The 20,312-nt window shown below is 41.6% G+C and overlaps 1 long non-coding RNA gene across 1 annotated transcript; it reads left to right on the top strand.

Moving 5' to 3' along the window:
• The first annotated feature begins 19,628 nt into the window (after window positions 1–19,628).
• Window positions 19,629–20,087, top strand: LOC113032828 (uncharacterized). The gene is made up of 2 exons (XR_003273939.1): window positions 19,629–19,754; window positions 19,837–20,087. It is a non-coding gene; the product is annotated as an uncharacterized LOC113032828 (long non-coding RNA).
• The last annotated feature ends 225 nt before the right edge of the window (window positions 20,088–20,312 follow it).

The following is a 20,312-nucleotide window of genomic DNA, read 5'->3' as shown; positions in this document are numbered from 1 at the left end:
TGCAAAGCCTCCCGTGTTACTTTCTGATGGTATTTGTGAGAATTGGCAGTGAGTTTTCTGACACAGTCAAATTGAACAGTGGGAGGAATATTTAAACAGATCTAGCCGAGAAGAAGACAGCAGACAAGGGCAAGGATTTCTAGAATAAACTAAGACTGATGTAAAGATGTGGCTCATATCGCCTGCATTGGAATGGAGATTTTGTCAAATCCCTCTTTGTCAAGTTTCTGTAACACTTTGAAACAGCCACTGTTCTAATAACTAAACAACAAAGAACCAGAAATAGGAAGTATGGCTGTATGTATGCATCAAACATGTTCTAAATTAATTATGTAATAGTACCAGACAAGCAGAGTGTGTTTTCCCCTATGCCTTATAATTGTAATGTTTATTGTTGTTTCAGTAACTCAAATACAGTCGATACACAAACACTTTTAATGTGTACCATAACCTGAACATACTTGTAACAATATGCTAAAGTTTTTTATTCAGTTTTTTTAAGCTGATGTATAAAAGAGGAGGACACAGGTGGACTACATTTTGCAGAAGGTGCAATCAGGAAGAGATAAGATCCTGTAAGGTGTTGTTCTGGAGGGGGCGAATGTAGCAAAGCAGCATTAGATGGTCGTCTTTAGGATGATTTTGGAAATGAAGAAGAGGAAGCACATTAAAGCAGAGCCAAAGCTTAAATTGGGGAAAGTGAGTGGTAGAGAAGAGTTACCAGCTGTCTGGGAAAGTACAGCTATAGTGCTGAAAGAAACTGCCAAGAAGGTTTTGGTGAATCCAAAGAAGAGGACAAGGAGACTTGGTGGTGTAATGAGGAAGTAGAAAATATTCAAAGAAGAAGAGCATCAAAGAAACATTGGGTAGTCGGGGAGTACTGTGAGGACAGGCACACAGCAAAGAGAGATAAAGGCAAAGGAAAAGGCAAGTGAACCAGAACAGAACAATATTGTCCTGAACGGGTCTGCTTCAACCCACCAGCAGTGACATAACATCTCCCTGAATGTGTGCAGGAAGTGAAAGTGACACTGACTAATCTAGTGGACAGTTAGTGGTTCACACAGTGGCGCCAGACATAGCAGGTCTCACGCAGCAAGTGTGATAATCATCATTTGGCCTGGAAATGTTGGCACGAGGCCAGCGCTCATGGCTGTCGAACAATTAATATTAAAGCAACTGAGCCGATATAACTGAACTCTAACATGCTGTGTCTAACATCAGCTATGAAATAAGCTCGAGTGTCACAGCACAGTCTGGTTCCCTAACTACGAGGAGAAACTCTTCTTTTTAAACAGGCACCAATTTTGCAAAAGAGAGTAAAAAAACAATTATTTATTGTATGTTATTGTGTCATAGCAACAATTGGACAGAATTTGGGACAAACATTTATCTGTTTCCAAGGATGTATGTAGTTAAAGGATCGTGGCTCAAGATTTGGGAGTTCACCATGTAATCGGAAGGTTGCCAGTTCGAGCCCCGGCAATGTTTGTCATTTTCCCATGCAGTGTTCTGCCCATGCAGTGTTCTGTTGGTTAATATGGAGTGTAATATCTGCTACATACATTCATGGTTCCCAGACGATCGATCGTAATCATTTTGGTGCTGTATTTGACTTTTCATAGCACACCAACATAAGTGACATTTGTGGCTTTCAGTGAAATATTTAAATGTGACCTGGATTGCTAAAAACAATTATATTGCTAATATTTTGGCAGTATCCTGACCTTTCCTTGTTAATAACCAGTTTTATTTTAATCAACAATGGCTGACATTGTCATAGAGTGCAACTCTTTTCAATTACAACTGTATTAAATGAAAATCTCAACAAAACGCAGCTAAAGGCTGTAGACTTACTTGCAGACTTAGATGTATACAGCTTCATTTATAGCTTTAACTTTATTCTCGGTGAGGCCCAAAGTGCAGCTTAGATTGTTAGCAGATATGTGCAGCTCTCAAGAGAACTGACCAATCACTGCAGATCCCTTGCCAATCCCCAACACCCAGTCAGTTGTGAGACAAGTGAACTCAGCTTGGCACCTTGTCAGACAGTCTCTCCCCCACAGTCTGAAACTATTGGAGATGGTGTATGGTGGGTGGATGCAGTGTGTGTGTGTTTCCGGAATACCTTCAGGGGTATACTGTGGACCGAAATGAACAAGAACAGCGTGTTTGCTCTCGCATCGATGACTAAGGGCAATCAAGAGTGAATGTGTGAGTGTGGTTTTCTTGCTCCGTTGGGAATTTCACAGCTTTCCACGTGATGGTCAGTGTGACTTTTTCACTTGAGACCTGTGAATTGGGAGGGAATTGCTTTGAAATAAACTAAATATCTTTCCAGAACAATCCATCTTTGATGCTGTACTGGTTTCTTGGAGTGCTGAGGCTTGATTTTTGTATGGGCCAAGAGACACAGGTCATGTGGAAGCCTTTTTGTTCCAGTAATCTTTATTTTTGTCCTTCACTGTGTTTCAGATGAGGATTTTTACTACCATGAAAAAGCTTTTCCTTTTGACGAGCAGATAGTTTGAAATTTTCTCAGGCAGAGCACTGACAATGACTTTAAAATTACCGATAAGAAATGACAATTTGCTGGCAATAAAATTTTTATTAACAAGTCTAAATTGCTAAGTAAAGCATTTACACGCGACTCATAGATTAGATCTCACCACACAATGTCACTATGACATTACCGTGTACTGAAAGCATGAAAACAAAGACGTCTCTTGCCAAGTTTCCCAAACAAAATTGAATAACAGCCAATGAACACATCAAAGTGGATTTTGAGGCCATTACACCCTTACAAAAATAGATGACACATTTAAAGTTGCAGATAAAATACAAATTACACATTCCTGCCATTGAGTTCTAACATTCTCTGTTTCACATCCAACCATTTAATTACTAACACCTTGCTAGTCCCAGGTTGGGCCTCAATTTGGCTTCAGATGTCTTAATTCTCCATGGCGTAGATTCAAGAAGGTGCTGGAAACATTCCAGAGAGATGTTGACGTGATAATGCCATGCAGTTCTTGCAGATTTGTTGGCGGCACATGATATGAGTTTTCTATGTGTCAATGGGCAGTTGAACAAGTGTATCAATGAAGTTCACTGCCCTTCTACACCAGATCTTCTCCTACCTGCAAAACCCATTTTAACTGCTGCTTCTTTCTAAATCCTGTTGCAGCAACTGACACTTGACACTTAAAAAAAAAACAACTCTCAAATGACATCCTGTACTTGTGTACAACTTAGCTTAGAGAATAACTTCACAAGGCAACTATTTAAACACAAGGCTGCTACACAGTGTATAGATGTTCCACAGATATATTGTTTTCTTTCTGCCACATTTCATCATCTCTTCAGTAAAACCAAAAACATCAAATGTGTAATTTACTATATTTTCTGCATATTACTGTCAATTAGTACGCTTAGACCTGTTCTAAAAACGGTCTTCCTTTTGATGTATTTGGTGTGTTTCCTGTGTTTTTGGTGGTCAGATGACAGTTTTAAATAGTTTTAAATAACAAACAGTTTTAAATAACAAATAACAAATAAATAACAAATAACAAACAGTTGGCAATTCTTATGTGCCGATCTTTAAAAATTCTTAAATAAAATCAACCAAGACAACATACAGTCTCTACAAATAGGCAGAGAAACATTGGAAGTTCTGGTTCTTATCACTCTGATCTCTTTAATTCTGTGCCAGGTTAACAAAGCTCACAGAGGAAATTAACCTGTTCAGTTTTGATGAAAAACCCAGGAACAGAAAATCGACCACTTCTCTGCGTTTCAGTGTCTGTTTAAAATCGATACATCAGATCTGATCAAATATGTTTGCAGCCAACCAGCAGAATCTGTCTGTTTACAGGAATGTAATGAAGTGCATCCAGTACATGACACTGCATTACAGAAATGTTTCCACATTTCATTTGAGAGACAAAAGGTAGACCAAGTTTGGTGTCTGCAAGTATATTTAGTAAATAAAGCAGTAATCTATAATCTCATCAGTCATTCTAAACACACTAATCAGGGTTAAGTGTGTTGGCGGTATAAATTGGATTAATTGGATCTTCTTTTTCTGTCTTTTTTCTGTTAGTTGTTACTGTTTTCCCCAAACAATTACTTTTGAAAATCACTACATTTCTGAGATGAGTTGAACAACATCAACTTTCAATCAATCTGGAAGAGTTTTCTTTAATACCACATAGACACCCATGGTGACCATACTCAACATTTAGGCCTGGTCTCTTGGCAAGTTTAGAAATACTTGTGAAAATGCAATCTGTTTGTTCATGTACAGGGACACAGGTTTCTTTGTTACAGTCACCATGATTTTGAAAGTATTTCAACTGAATGAATGTTTGTCTTGAACAAAGTAAGCAAGAAAATTGAGCTTTGAAAAAGGCACCAGCTAAGGTATCAGCTAACTGACTGAAAACAACATTAAACAGGGAAGAAAATATAGCTTAAATATAAAAGAAATACCAAAGAAAGTGTAAAAAGCATTGAGAGTGGAACTTGAGTGATATATGTCACCCTTTTCAACGTTCATGTATGCAGATCTAACAAATCAATGCATGAACATTCCTGTAAATGTTCAGGGCAAAAGGTTAAAAATGATGTCTGGGAACATGGCTCAATAGAAGTGCAATGTGACTGCAGTACTCACAAAAATCACCTATGCTTAGGATGCCACATGGAATATGTGTCTAACATCAATACAGACTGAAGTGGCCTTTGGAATTAGCTGAATAACAGTCTTTGGTGCCTTCAGTGGTGCTTAGCAAGCTGGCTGCAAAGCCTTCCAAAATCTTTGACTTTACACACAACAACCTCATCAAGTGTTAAACAAGAAAGGTGTGGAAAACAGAACTGACAAGTGATTAATGATCCTGTGTGAAAACATCTTGAGAAAGATTTTCCGCAACCAGGCAAATTACATCTGTCAGGTTTGATGTGCAGAATTCACTGTTTCTCGGTCTTTTCTCAAATCACTACAGCCAAAGAATGTGTTTAATGCTCACACAGCATGTCGGCAACACAACGGGTCAGCTGGAAGACGGAACAACTTGCACAGTAGTTCTCTAAGATAACAGATGTTTTTAAGTTTTATTGCTGCTGGTGTATAAAAATCAACCACACAGTAATGCAGTCTTTACAAACATTTGTAAAATAATAAGTCATTCTAAGAAGCTCACTGATTTGAGACTTGGGACTGTAATAGGATGCCACCATTGTAACAAATCAGTTTGTCAAGCTCCTTCCCTCCTAGATAAACACTGTGCCATCTATGGGTTTCAATCGCTGAGCAATTCTAATGTCTTTTGTCCATATAGTGTTTAAAAATGCAAAACATCACTTTCCATTGTATGCAAGTGCGGCATTTGCACACTTCTGAATTTACAACCACCAGCTTTCTGTTGACTTTATGTGAGTCTGTATCAAGGACCTGTGTGAGCATACCATCCTTTAACTTCATGTAGTTGTTGCCATCTTGTTCCTGGTTAAAACATGATTAGTAACTGCTACTTTCAACTAGCAGTTATACTTAACTACTTATCAGCTACTTTTGTTCTCTCCAAATTAGCTATCATGTTAGCTTTGCTGATATTACACTGCTTAAATTACATATACAAGTTACATACTGGAGAATACCTCTGCAAATATGTTACAATGTTGAATTGGTATTATTATTATTTTTAAAAAGAAAATTTACTAGTGCTGTGAGTGTTAATCTTGTTAAAATGACATGGATCGCCCCATGCACAGGGCGATCTGCGTTAACTCGCTAACGCAGACTTGCTGCGTTAATGCGGTTATGATGTTATCGTCATTTTAACAAAATTAACGCTGACAGCACTACAATTGACATATTTTAAACTTGAGGTTAGGGTTAAGATCGTCAGTAATGATGACGTAGACCTCGGTGTTAAGTACACTTTCAGTGAATAAGGAGTGCAGGAGCCTTGTTAAAGCTCTAGAAGAATTTGTCTCTTACCTCAATGTAAGTTAATTCTTTAAGAAAAAAAAGTGAGGAATAAATGCTAAAATATTCAGTAATACAAGACTTGTGAGATGCTGCTGTTGTGGTGTTTATGGTTAGAAAAAGCCAGCCCAGTGAGGTGAAGGATGATTGCCTGGAAACTCTAATAGTATAAAGCTGGAATTTCCAAGGCTGTCCTTTAAAATGCCATAATACAGCTGCTCCTTTGTTTTTCTGCACTTGTGCCTGCAGCACATCCTTTTAAGTTGTGCTATCTTCTTATTTTTCATGGAGGCACAAGGTTTATTTGTGACTTTTATTACATCTCATCTAAAAGCAGAGTCAATGGATGTCCTTGGCTTTAAGCTAGGTTCTTAGTCAGTGTATGTGAGGAGAGGAAAAACAATCATGCTAGTGTCATATTTTTTAATAAGAGAAGTTAAATTTTTTTTAATGATAAAGGAACAAATATGTACACTTGCTCGTTCCTTTAATCAGCATTATGAAAATTAGACAAGGTAAAAATTAAATGAGGTGCCCAGATACAAGAGGAAAGTCAGATGTTAAAGAATGTGAAAGCTGACAACTGGAAGTAAGAAAAAAGGTTTTCACATGTCTATCACTGCCACAGCTGGGAGAGATTCATGAGTTGGTATCAAAAATAGCACTTTGGATTTGCTGTGAGAAAGGAGCCAAAGTAGTAATACACTGGAGACAACATGACTGGAAACCATGCTTTATGAAGTCACATGTTATGGCTTTGAATTATGCAAACTGAAAATAACCAACGTTTGTGTGTGCACTCAAGGGAAAGGAAACTAAGACAGATAGGAAGAAAACTGCTAAAGAGGTAAAAAAGTGGTTGAAAGAGTCACAAACAGATATGAATGTTGAAGTTGTATCTAGTTGGTGGACGGGCTTCTACTGATGTTCATGGTAAATGGTCTGTATTTATATAGCGCTTTACTAGTCCCTAAGGACCCCAAAGCGCTTTACATATCCAGTCATCCACCCATTCACACACACATTGGTGATGGTAAGCTACATTGTAGCCACAGCCACCCTGGGTCGCACTGACAGAGGCGAGGCTGCCGGACACTGGTGCCACCGGGCCCTCTGACCACCACCAGTAGGCAACGGGTGAAGCGTCTTGCCCAAGGACACAACGACCGAGACTGTCCAAGCCGGGGCTCAAACCGGCAACCTTCCGATTACAAGGCGAACGCCCAACTCTTGAGCCACGATCGCCCTTAAATGGAATAATAAAGTTTACGGCATTTGTAGATTGTCTGTGTGAAAATTACAGCTGATACCTACTGCGCTCTTTTTCACATCAACACTTTCATTCTTAGACTCCAGTAGGATTAATATGTATGATTCACGTTTAAAAATGATCCTTTTTGTCTTTGAAGGTTTTTGGGCAATTTAATCTAAATCTTTTCTGATTGGCTGTTGCTCACAAATAGGTTTGAGTCCACCTGAGCAGGTGCTCACAGTTAAAGCTGTGTGCTGCAGATAGCCATATTATTATTAGCTGACATCACTGACATCATACAGATCCAGAGATGGAAAAACACCAAAACAAAGTATTTAGAGGAGGTCTGAATACTGAGCTGTTGTCTCATAGGGATAAGGTGTAGGTAATAAGGAGAAGCTTAATATGTATTTAAAAAAATCACTTAATTAGTAAACCAAACTTCCATTGATTCTTTATAATTTATTTTTATGTTCTGTGTTTATGTCACAGTGGATTCTGAGTCTGTAGTTCACAGGAAGATTTTCTTGGCTGAGCAACGGATTCTCTCTTATAAACTGTCCCCAAATCATAGACTTTTAATTCCACAGTTACATTTGAGAGAGGACTAGGCTCATCTTTTTGATTTTTAGTCAGATGAGAAGTTATCGTCACAGCTAAACTCCTTCATCACTGATAATGAAGGAGTTGCAGTACCAGCAGGGTAAAGACAAGAGTTAAAGACTCTTAGGAAGGTATGAAGCATTCTTCTATACCACAAACAGTTAAACTAGACCACTAATATGTATATACATGTAAATGTGTTAATAATGTCTGTTGCCTTAAACTAAAATGCTGGTCTGCTCTGCTGGTACTGCAACTTATTGAAACTTATTGCAACTTCTGCAAGCGTGTTCATTTCATACTTTGGAGACACACCACGTCTATTACACGCTGTACCGTGATACTGCATTTGAATTAGAAACAGTTATTTGGAAACTTTGACAACCTTGATTTTGACAATCTTCCTTTGATGAAGTTGGTAACAGGTTGCTTCCCACCAGGTAACCTTTCAATATTAACAACAAAAAAATGCAAAAGCAAATGTTCCGAGTCAAACAAAGAAGGTTTCCACCATATTTTTACTCAAGTGTGACTCAGCCATAAGACAGGATTACATCACTTGATCTTCATCAGTGTATGATTAGGATTCTGATAACCATTTAGGGCCATTTCAGCGTAAAGCCTGTTGATGTTCAGTGGAGATGTTTCTCACTGCAAACTGAAGTGCACTTTCAGATCCAAAGTGCTGATGCAGATAAATAGGGACTGTGTGTGTGTGTCTGTGTGCAGTGCTGTAGCTGCCTGCCCTATCTACAGAGCAATCATTTTATCTTAGTGCATACGTCCTTATCACTACAACCATTTAATGCACACACCTGACTGCCACTGAGTAACAGTCTCCTGTGATTAAAGTGTGTTGCTCTCCCAGGACTTGCATGCACACACACCTGACGGCTACCAAGTAATCGCCTCCTGTGATTACACTGTGTGTTCCACAGGGACCTACACACACATGCCATAACACACGGACCCACACACACAAATATACACAGTGCCATTTCACCCAAAGGAATAATCTCTGCAGCTGGTATTTAGAGTGAGTGAGCAAGTTTTCTCTAACTGGATTAGCGTGGCCGCTCCTGCTGCTGTCACAGGCGAGATAGAGCAGCTATAGTGCTGCAAAGCTTCCTAGTGATGGGAGAACATCCAGAAGGGAAGGGGGCTGCTGTGGCCACATCCAAGCTTCATCTCAAGTCTCAAATTTGTAATCTCTTATTTTAGATATTTGGGAGTTGGGTCTCTCCAGGGCATGTCCACAACTTTTTTTTTCTTTTACCCCCAACACCAGGCGAAGAAAAAGCTGCCTCAATCACATTTTGTGCTGATCATGAAAACACTCAGCCAAGCACTTTCTTTCCATATGAGGAGCATTTTAACCATGATACCTGCTAAAATCAGCAAATACTACTTACATACAATCTAAACACTTCCAAACTCCCAACAAATCAGTGACTTTGTCACCTGAGGGGAAAACTTGAGGTGCATTTTAAGAAAGTTTAGACATCACTGAATGGATACCGAGTAGCTGCATAAAGATGGTCAAGGCCATAAGGGAAATGTATGTATTATGAATGGGTTATGATTTACACAGACTGTTAACCATCAAGAGCTTATGAATGTGACTTGACCACGACCCGTTTTCATTCTCCTCGTGTCTTTTGTGTTTTGTTTGCTATGTTTCCTGGAAACACACTGGATGTGTGTCTGTGAGCACAAATCTCAGGCGAGGCTTCAAATCCCACTGGGAGCTTTTCAGAAGAGCAGCATTGGTGCTGAGCTTCATTATGAAATATAATGGGAGACCAGTAGATGTTATCATATAGGTTTATTAGTTCATGACTGATTGTGTGTAAATGCTCATTTAGCTTGCGGTTATGTTTTGGGATGATTCTTAATTGAGTTGAGTTGATATTTTGGGATTTAATATAGCAGTGGGAAGGAGAGGCCAGTCATCTATGTGAGAGTTCCTGGGGCAAACCAATGTGACATACCAAAATATTTGTTAATATAATGCAATATATGTGTTAGTTACGTGCAGGGATATATATATATATATATATATATATATATATATATATATATATATATATATATATATAGGGGAGACCGGGGATAGTTGTAACGTGGGTCAGTTGTAACACTTCCAATTTCTCCAATCAGGGCTAAGTTTCAAATGATGTGACTCATCCTGTGCATGCCCAACTCAGTTCTGCTATCACATGTGAAAAATCAGCACATTTCGTCAAACACAGACAATTTAACACGAAAAAAAGTAATTTGTATGCCAAAAAGTAAGTTTTTCTACTTTATTTCAATTTCTAATAGCATTATCTGCTTTGCAGTTAAACTCATCAAACCTAAATTATGTTATTTGTATGTCTGTGGGGATATATTCTGTGTAGGTCTTTAGTGCTAATGTTTTAGCCGTTGGCTGTAATGTTAGCTAGTTCATGGCTATAGGAGTCTGGGTCAGTTGTAACAGCAACAGTCTGGGTAAGTTGTAACAATAATGCAGATGTTACAACTTACCACACTTTTACTTTAACTTATATTAAACAAGTTGGGGCAACGACATCAGCAGAGAGAGGTTCACTGGTCGCTTTTGTATATGCGGTTAATGCCATTGGCAACACAATTCCCCCACTGTTTGTGTTCCCACACATACATTATGCAGACCACTGTGTCAGAGATGGACCAGTAGGAAGTATTGGTAGTGGAAATAAATCAGGATGGGTGCACGAAACAGATTTCCTCATCTTTCTGAAGCACTTTGCAAACCACACCAAGGTAAGCCATGATAAAAAGTAATGGAATTGCAATGCTGGTGAACAACTACATTTTTTCAGCTTCATTGTTATGTTCAAAATTGGTGCAAGAGTTGTAGGTTATAATGCCCACTGAGCCAATGAGGCCAAACTCAAGGAAGACCAACCAAAATTAATGAAATATTCAGTTGCAGAAAATTCCATAATTTGTCTTTTTTGGGGGGTTGGAATATGTTCAAAAGCTAGATTTCTGCATTCTGTCACACACACACATAGCTACATAAATGGCTCTAAGTGCATTCATGTGTTGAATAAACAAAGATTACATGTTAATATTTTGTTAGTACCCTTATTTCATTGTGTTACATTTCACCCCAGGATATGTTACAACTAACCCAGACTATGGGGTTAATTGTAACATTTCACTCTTCGTGTTTGAGAGCATACCATGCAATGGGTAATTGTGCTGCAGAGAAAATAGCTGCACTATTTAATAGCAGAGACATGTAAATACTTTGCATTACATTTTGAATCCACTACCTTAAAAGAGCTTCAATTTACAGACAGAAATGTCAAAAATGTTACAACTATCCCCGGTCTCCCCTATATATATATACATATATATATATATATATATATATATATATATATATATATATATATATATATATATATATATGTGTGTGTGTGTGTGTGTGTGTGTGTGTGTGTGTGTGTGTGTGTGTGTCTGTGTGTGTGTGTGTGTGTGTGTGTGTGTATATATATTTGAGGTTTTGAACATTTGGCTTTTGGCACTGTTACCAAATTAGTTTCATGGGCTGATGCTTTGGGGCAAAAAAATACCACAAGTTGGTTGAGTTTTACTTCACTTTCATGCCTCTTTGTCAAAAACTTAAAGCTGCTGCCAGTGAAACTGACATGAAGATGGGATGAATCCCACTATGCCGTTCCTGCCTCTGACTTCCTGCTCTGCGCTGCTTAACACGGCTCCTGTGAAAAAAAATAGACCCGACTCTATTTTTAGCAACATGGACCGGAGCGCTGCTTCTGGGAAGTGTCTAAAACATTCTGTCTGGGGGAATCACAAGCATTTTCTTGAGTGGTGGCGATTAGCTCTGTTGCGCATATTTGAACAGCTGGGTCCAGGGTGGTTTTTGGGGTCACTGTGCAGAAATGTATAAATGTCAGCATGTCGATGCCTTACTGGTCTCCTTCAGTCAGCATCCATACCTGCTTCATACGATCATCACTAGCACTAAATGTCCCTCCACCTCCCGACTTACTGCTGTGTAGTAGATACAGGGTCAGTGCTAAGTTTGTTATGTTATTACATCAGCTCATCTATGACTGCATTCTCCAGCCTACCTCACTCACCTTTGGCCTTCTAGTCTGCCTGCCGGACCTCAGCCAATCGCACCACACTCCCAATCTACAGTCCTCTACCTGCTCGGCTATCTGCAACGCCAGGCCTTCAACCATCCACTCCATCTCCACTCCAGCAGCTATTTGAAGTCAGTGCCAGCCTGGGCTAAATTCCTGCTTGTGGGTCACTAAAATGTCTCTGACCTTAACAGAATTAGGGGAGATGGGAGTAAAGGAAGTGAAAGGTGCAAATGAGCCTGTTGAACTTCAGCATGTGCATTTGTGGTTTGCAGGGTTCAGTTACACTAAAATCAATTTCACTGCTATTTTAAAAACTGCCAGCAGGTGTTCATGTTTCTCAGCAGACGATGACTAATCCACGAGGGTTTTTTCTACCAATCCCTCAACTGTAGCTGAGAATCACCTCTTTTTATGTTTGAATTTGAGAGACAGTGACTGAAATGAGTCTGCTGATCTTGTAGTCTTCACATTTCTTTTGCTGCACGTATGCGCTTCGCTTGTGATTTTGATGATCCTCCTTCATTTCATTTCATTGAAATATCCAAATCCACTCAACAGATTATTTCTCAAATTCACTGAATGACTTGCTCCCGTGAGGAGGAGCACACTTTATATTGTGCATTTCATTAGGTTTTATGAGAGCTATAAAGTTATCTGACTACACTTATCCTCATCCTCGTCATGCGTTTCCCCTTCCGTTGTTCAGATTCATGGTTTTAATTTTATCTGAAATTTTATTAACTCTAAAATTCCCTCTAAGTGTCATAATCAGTGAGGCGGGCCGTGCTTACACAGAACTCAAGAGATCAGATCTTTGTCAAGGGACAAATCCATAGTCTTTATTTACAAGGTCCATAGAAGGGGAAAGTCCATTAATGAGCTCAGCGCTCAAATCACATGAACAGGACCAGCATGTTCTGTAAAGAAGAGAAGAACAGGTAAGTGATCAGTGAGGCAGGCCACAGGCTGATTGGAGCTGGTCTCACTAACGTGGTTACTTAAACACTCAGGTGAAGACTGAAGGTTCTCCCTAACAGTAGTGGGCGGCTGATCAGCGGATGGCAAACAGTTGCAGTGCAGGTTGGGAATCCTAGAAGGATTTTGCCCCTGAAAGGTAAGGAGTGGTTGGGAGCACACGCACATGCTTTAACATGCTCGCACCTTTCTGAAACAAGAACTTCAGATGGTTATGTCAACATGCTGTCTATCAAATTTGTGATAACACCTTTTGTTTCAGTTTCAGTTTACAGTAACACTTTGGAATTCATCCGATATAACATCAGTTCAATTCAATTCAATTCTTTATTTATTTGTCACATGTAGTTATAGCTGGTACAACATACAGTGAAATGTTTTTTCTGGCTAAAAAAGTACTCCCCCCGACTGTGCAAACATGCTAAAAAGGATTTTACATAAGCTAAGAAAAAAAGGAAAAGAAACAAAAGTTAAAAGTAAAAAAATATATAAAAAAACAGTGTAAAAGTCCATATGTTTGTGCTTATAAATATATATCCATGACGTGCAAGATATTGCACTGTAATGATTTGAATGAGAAGACTATAAAAATATACATATTTACATAGTACAGATGTATATAATAAGGTACGGATAAGGTTCAGAGAAGAAAGATAAAGTGCAAATTATGTACTGTGTGTGAGATTGTCCATCATGTTGTCCGGTTTGTGTTTTGGTTGAGGAGTCTCACAGTTTGTGGGTAAAAACTCCTCCTGAACCTTTCTGTTCTTGTTTTCAGGCTACAGAGGCGCTTCCCTGACCTCAGTGGCCTGAACAGTTTGTGGGCGGGATGGCTAGAATCCCTAATGATCCTGATGGCCCTGGATCTGCACCTTTCAGCATAGATGTCCTGCAGTGCTGGTAGAGATGTTCCCATAGTGCGTTCAGCTGTGCGCACAACCCTCTGCAGGGCTTTCTGTTGCTGTACTGTGCAGTTCCCGTACCACACCATGATGTTGTTGCACAGGATGCTCTCAATGACACCAGTGTAGAATCTCCTCTGTATATTCTTGGAGATCTTAAACCTCTTTAGACGCCTCAGGTGATAGAGGCGCTGTCTGCCTTTACTAATGAGGAAGTCCGTGTGTGTACTCCAAGTGAGGTCCTCGTTGATGTGGACACCGAGGTATTTGAAGTTGGAGACTCTCTCCACAGGGGTTCCATAGATCTGAATTGGGGTGTGAGTTTTCTCACCTCTCTGTTTTCTGAAGTCAATCACCATCTCCTTTGTTTTACTGATGTTCATGGAGAGGTGATTTGCCTCACACCACTTTGCTAGTCCATCCACCTCACTCTGGTAGGCCGTCTCGTCGTTCCCAGAGATGAGTCCCACCACCACTGTGTCGTCAGCAAACTTCACAATGGAATTAGTGGGGTGTCTGGCCGTGCAGTCCGCGGTGTAGAGGGAGTAGAGAAGGGGGCTCAGTACACATCCCTGGGGGGCCCCTATGTTCAATGAGAGTGTATGGGAGTACACATCCCCTATTCTCACTGACTGTGGTCTCGTGGTCAGGAAGCTATAAATCCACCTGCACAAAGATGTACTGAATCCCAGATCTTGGAGCTTACCCGAGAGGGTGTGGGGAACTATGGTGTTGAATGCTGAGCTGTAATCTATAAACAGCATTCTCACATAGTTCCCACATCCCTCATCTAGATGGCTCAGTGTGGTATGCAGGACCTGTGCTACAGCATCTCCGGTAGATCTGTTTGTCCGGTATGCAAACTGCAGTGAGTCGAAGTCGGGAGGAAGGAGGGAACTGATGAAGGGTTTCATGAGCCTCTCAAAACACTTCATCACTACAGATGTTAGGGCTACTGGGCGATAATCATTTAGGCTGGCTGGGCGGGTGTTCTTCGGGATCGGAACAATCACTGATGTTTTAAAGCAGGTGGGGACTACCTGCTGAGCCAGAGAGGCATTGAAGAGGCTAGTGAAAACTGTGGTCAGCTGATCTGCACATACTCTTAGCACACGTCCCGGTATGCTATCTGGTCCCGCTGCCTTCCTGCAGTTTGTTGCCCTCAGAGCTCTCCTCACATCATGCTCAGAGAGTATCAATGGTGCTGGTTCAGCAGCAGGGGCAGGTGCGGAGCTCTGAATTGCTGCCACAGCAGGCACCTCGAAACGCGCAAAAAAGGCATTGAGGTCGTCAGCTAATTCTGGTTTCATACATCTCACAGTGCTGGGTTTATAATCTGTGATTTTTCGTAGCCCGTCCCATATACGTCGGGAGTCACCGTGTTGGAAATGCGACTCCACATTGTCCTTATAGCGCCTCTTAGCCGCTTTCACAGTCTTCCTTAAACCATAAGAAGCTGCTTTGTAGCTGGTCATATCACCCGATGTGAGCCCATTTTTATAGGCAGTGGTCCGTGCTTTGAGAGCTCTCCTGACAGTAGAGTCAACCCAAGGTTTTTGGTTGGGAAAAATCCGGATTGTAGCCGAGGGGATGATGGTATCCACTAGCATTCCAATGAAGCTAATCGCTGTGTCCGCGAACTCGTCAATGTTTACGGAAGTATCCTGGAATACATCCCAGTCTACGTCACCGAGTGCGTCCTGCAGCGTCGCCTCTGATTGGACAGTCCAGCGTCTGACCTTTCGCGTCACCGGGGCTTCCTGATGAAGCCTTTGTTTATATTCCGGTGCGAGTAAGATGGCGGCGTGGTCTGATTTCCCAAAAGCCGGTAGAGAGATGGCTTTGTAGCCGCCTTTAAAAGAACTGTAACAGTGGTCCAGCGTGTTGTTGCCTCTGGTGGGACAGGTGACATGCTGGTGAAAGTTAGGCATGACCTGTTTTAATTTAGCCCTATTAAAATCCCCCGCCACGATGAGGGCGGCGTCTGGATGTTTAGCCTGATGGCCGCTCAACACATCATGGAGGTCCGATAGCGCCTTGTTGTTGTCCGCTTGTGGCGGGATGTAAATCGCAGAGATGATCACAGCAGTGAACTCCCTGGGGAGATAGAATGGCCGACAGAGAATGGTGAGAAGCTCCAGGTGGGGTGAGCATGACCGGGACAGGACCGTGATATTCCAAGGGTTACACCATCTGTTATTGACCATAAAGCAAACCCCTCCACCCCGCAATTTACCGGACTCCGCGGTTCTATCCGTGCGGAAAACAGAGAATGATTCCGCCGGGGTTATCGCGTGGTCCGGCACAGAGCTGGTCAGCCAGGTTTCAGTCAGGCAGAAGATGTTGCAGTCCCTGATGTCTCGCTGGTACCTGGTTCTCGCCCTAATATCGTCCAGCTTGTTCTCAAGTGACTGGACGTTGGCTAGCAATATGCTAGGCAATGGAGGACGGTGTGCTCTGGTACGCAGCCTGTTCCGGACCCCTGCTCTTCGTCCCCTGTGTTGCCGTCTCCTTTGACTCCGGCGACCTCTGGGGTCATTGTTCTCATCACGGAGGATCTCTTTCGGCCACGACGTTGTATCAAGCACCGTAGCAGAGGTAAGTGGGAAGTATTGTCCTATGTCCAGTAGTGTGCCAAGGTCATATTGAGTCAGACCTTGTGCAGCACGAGCAAAAAGACCAATGAAAAACATAGATAGAGCAAAATAAAAGCACAGTCGTCGCGGAGCTACCAGGACGGCAGCCGAACTCAACGGCGCCATCATCTTCTCATGATTGAATTAGAAATGACTTTTTAAACATGTGCACAAAGTTTTGTACAACATTTCCAGAAAATGTGTTTCATTGTTTAATGGACACAGCCCAAAATAATCACTCAGAACTCATATCTGGAAGTGGATAGAACATCCATTAAATGGGAAAGCTTCACAGTGCTACAGTTACATTTGGTTACACAGTGGTTGGGGACTGTAGCTCAAACAAAATCACTGCAGCTGTGTTCAGTGAACTTAGAGTGTCTTCACCTTTCAAAAGCTTGCTTTAAAGATGGGGACCAGGTAACTTCAACCAGCAGCTTTAGTGACGGCAGTAAAACTGTTGAAGTCAGTCTGCTGTTAGTTTAATTAAATGGGATAAAGTTGGCAGTTGCATGTAAACTAGTTGCGATAATAGAAACTCCTCCAGAAATTGTGACATAATTGCTGCAGAATGGTGAGAGGAAAAATAAAATAGGCACTCTGCAGCATTGCTTTTTCATATGAATATAACTAGAATAGGATAGTTGGGAACCAGATGAGTCAATGCCCTGATTGCAAAGAGACACTTTACAGAAGAGGAACGGGCTGACTTAGAATGATTGCAAAATATTAAACCAATTATATAAAAATTATTTGCAGCCCTTTGCCAATCTATCTGAGAGTGATTGCAGTTGATCTAAGTAAAATCCCGGCTGTTTGGAGACAGGTTGACTCCAACCAGAGGAACTATACCATTAAGAGTCACCTGAGACATTGAAACAAGCTGAAAACACTGAAACTCTTCAATGTCATCAATCAAGAGCAGAAACTTGAAAAAGGAAGAGACACAGAGACGTAATCAAACCGGGAACTAAGGATTACAACAACAAATTAAAGCTGCAAGCAGCTTAAATTTTATGAGGGCCCTCGCACCCCCCGCGCATCGAGCCACGCCCAACACCTACAACCAGCACGTCCAATCTGATGTCACATTGATGGAATTTATGCATTTAACCACCAGCTAACATTTCATCTCATTCAATCATGATTATAGTCGTCCCACTAGGTGGCGCTCTAACCATTACTGACAAATGGCATAACAAACATTTCCGAGCTCGAGTCTCGTCACGCCTATGACCTTTGGGAGAGATTGAACATTGTTTTTTTGAGTGACAGCAGATTACTGCTTTTTGGCGAGTGATTGAAACTCTACGAGCCGCCATGACCACCCCGTTTCCCTGATTGTAAAAACCTTCGCAATTTAACATCACAAAGGTCTTTAGATGCCACGCACTGCAGATCGGTCCAATCTGACGAAATCCCTTGGAGGAGTTAGTCAAAGAACGGTGCCTGAAAAGAGGGGAAAATGTCGTCAAAATTGCACATTAATTTTAAAATGGCTGACTTCCTGTTGGATTTGGGATATTGCTCCAAGAGACTTTTTTGTACATCTTGATATCTCCTATAAGCTTACCAGGTTTCAGACTCATACATAAAACACAGAGCAGGGGCTGATGTTTTGAAATTTTGTAGGGGTCGCTGTGGAGCCATTTTGGGATATAGGGCTTTGGAGTTGACATCACGCCGCAATGCATTATGGGAGCGCAGCGCCATTTTCGGGGTCTACGAATCAAACCAAACACACTGTGTTGGAACGACAACTACAAGAAAGATGCTTAAAAGCAGCTCAAAAGAGAATGAACTGTATAGAGACCGATTTCATTCAGAGGCGAAGCAGCGGTACTTGCAGAAAATAGCGTGCAATGGAAATGTGGACCAGTATGAAATAGGGCCGTGGAGTAGAAACCCTGAAGACCAACCGCTACTGACGTAGCCTGACATATTTTCGTACCTTATCTGTGGAATCAGCGCAAACAAGTCGTCATTCAAGCAAAGGTAAGTCAGCTCGAGTACTGCGAGTGAAATGCGTTTAATTTCCTTGCAAACATTCAGATTAGTGCAGCATAAATTCATTCATGAGGGGAAATTACAGTGAGAACATGTGGAGGCTGTTAGGTGGATAACATAGCGAGTTCAGTGCATTGATGTGACATTCTCCTGAAGGATTGTTATTCTTTATGGTTAAAGAAATTGCACTTTATTCATATTTATTATAAATAATCCTAATTAAACATCTTGCTTCCATGTTTGTATCTTGTGTCACTAAAAATACAATTTATTTTAATTTTATATATTGATCAATGACCTGCAGAATCTCCTTATCATATTAAGGGATTCATAATTGTCACTTTATGCTTTCTCCATCTCTAAAGTGATTACCGGTACATACTTTAGGTTCATTTTCTGCAGGCAGATTAACACTATAACATGCAGCGTTCTATAGATGGACACATAAAGAAATGAAAAATTACATGTATGTGCTAACTTTCTAAACACTTTGTTACATTTATGATAAAGTAGATAAAACACATTTACGTCGGCCTTGGCTCATAGTTCTTGTCTTTAAATGAACTTTGTCTGTGTGTGTTTCAGGTCCTGCACTCTCAAAGACTGAATGAACCAGCATTGCAGCCATGGGTCACCGTGAGCATCGCAGGGAAGGTTGAAGCCGCCCACTGCACCTGTAAGGCCGGAGTCGCAGAGACCTGCAGCCATGTCGCTGCTCTTCTGTTTAATGTAGAAGCAACAGTGTTGATCCGTGGCACAAGGACTGTTACAGATGAACCTGCATACTGGGTTTTGCTGGGTAATATGACCAAGATACAGCCAGAGGTTGGCCATAAGATAGACTTCTCCTCTTCAGCTGCCCAAAAAAAGGCTCTTGATCAAAACCTAAACAGACCATCTGTAGTGACAGGTAAAAGGAGCCATCCTCAAAACAGAAAAATCCCACCTGCTACTTTGGAGGAGTTGTCACTGCTATTGGATACTTTGCTGGAACACAGTAAATGTCAGGGTCCCTGTGCCTACCCGGTCGGCTCAGTACGGCTACATATGTTTTGTATTCCTTTTTTATTTTTTCCCTGCTCTCTCCTCTCCCCTCTTTCCCTCCTCCCTCTGCCTGGGCGGAGCTTACCTGCGGGCTCCTGCCCTTGGCCCACGCACCTGTGGCTCATTACGAGTGATCCAGCTCCTTCATAAGACGGCAGCCCTGTGTTTCTCGTCGCTGGACCGTTGCCGACTCTCGTTAGTGTTAACCCCAGCTCAGTTCGTTCTCGTGTTTCCCTAGCGATCTTCTTACAGTAACCTTTTGCTTCTCTGTGAATAGATTTCCCTGGACCTACCCCTGTGTTACCTGAGCGATCAAGTGTGTGAGGATTGGAGCGAGCTTTTGTGTTTCTTGTGGAGTGTGAAGAGGAGCGTGGAGCGTGGATGGAGTGAGGACTTTGGAGCGTGTGTGGACTGCAAGTGTCTTTCCCCCCCCCTGTTCGTGTGTGGATTCCTGGAACCCGTCTTTTCCCCACTGTGTAAATAGATCACCTGGTGCTTCTGTAAATAAAAAACCTTTATTGTTCCCTACTCAGAGCCTGCGCGTGAGTCCGTTCAGTCCCGTTGTGACAGAACGGTCCAGCCACGATGGACTCAGCAGGCTCGGCGTCACCCGCCCCAGCCCCGGTCTCGTTGGATGAGCTGTTGCAGCGACACGAGCATATGTTGATGCGGCTCAGTGAAGACGTTGCCGCTTTGTCCCTGGCTCTCGCCCAGCGGACCCCGTTGACTGACTCTCCGCCCCCGCCAGCCCCT

Source organism: Astatotilapia calliptera, chromosome 2 (assembly GCF_900246225.1).
Source record: "Astatotilapia calliptera chromosome 2, fAstCal1.2, whole genome shotgun sequence".
Lineage (NCBI taxonomy): Eukaryota > Metazoa > Chordata > Actinopteri > Cichliformes > Cichlidae > Astatotilapia > Astatotilapia calliptera.
The sequence above is the reverse complement of the archived record's forward strand: the minus strand, read 5'-3'. Positions and strand labels throughout refer to the sequence as shown.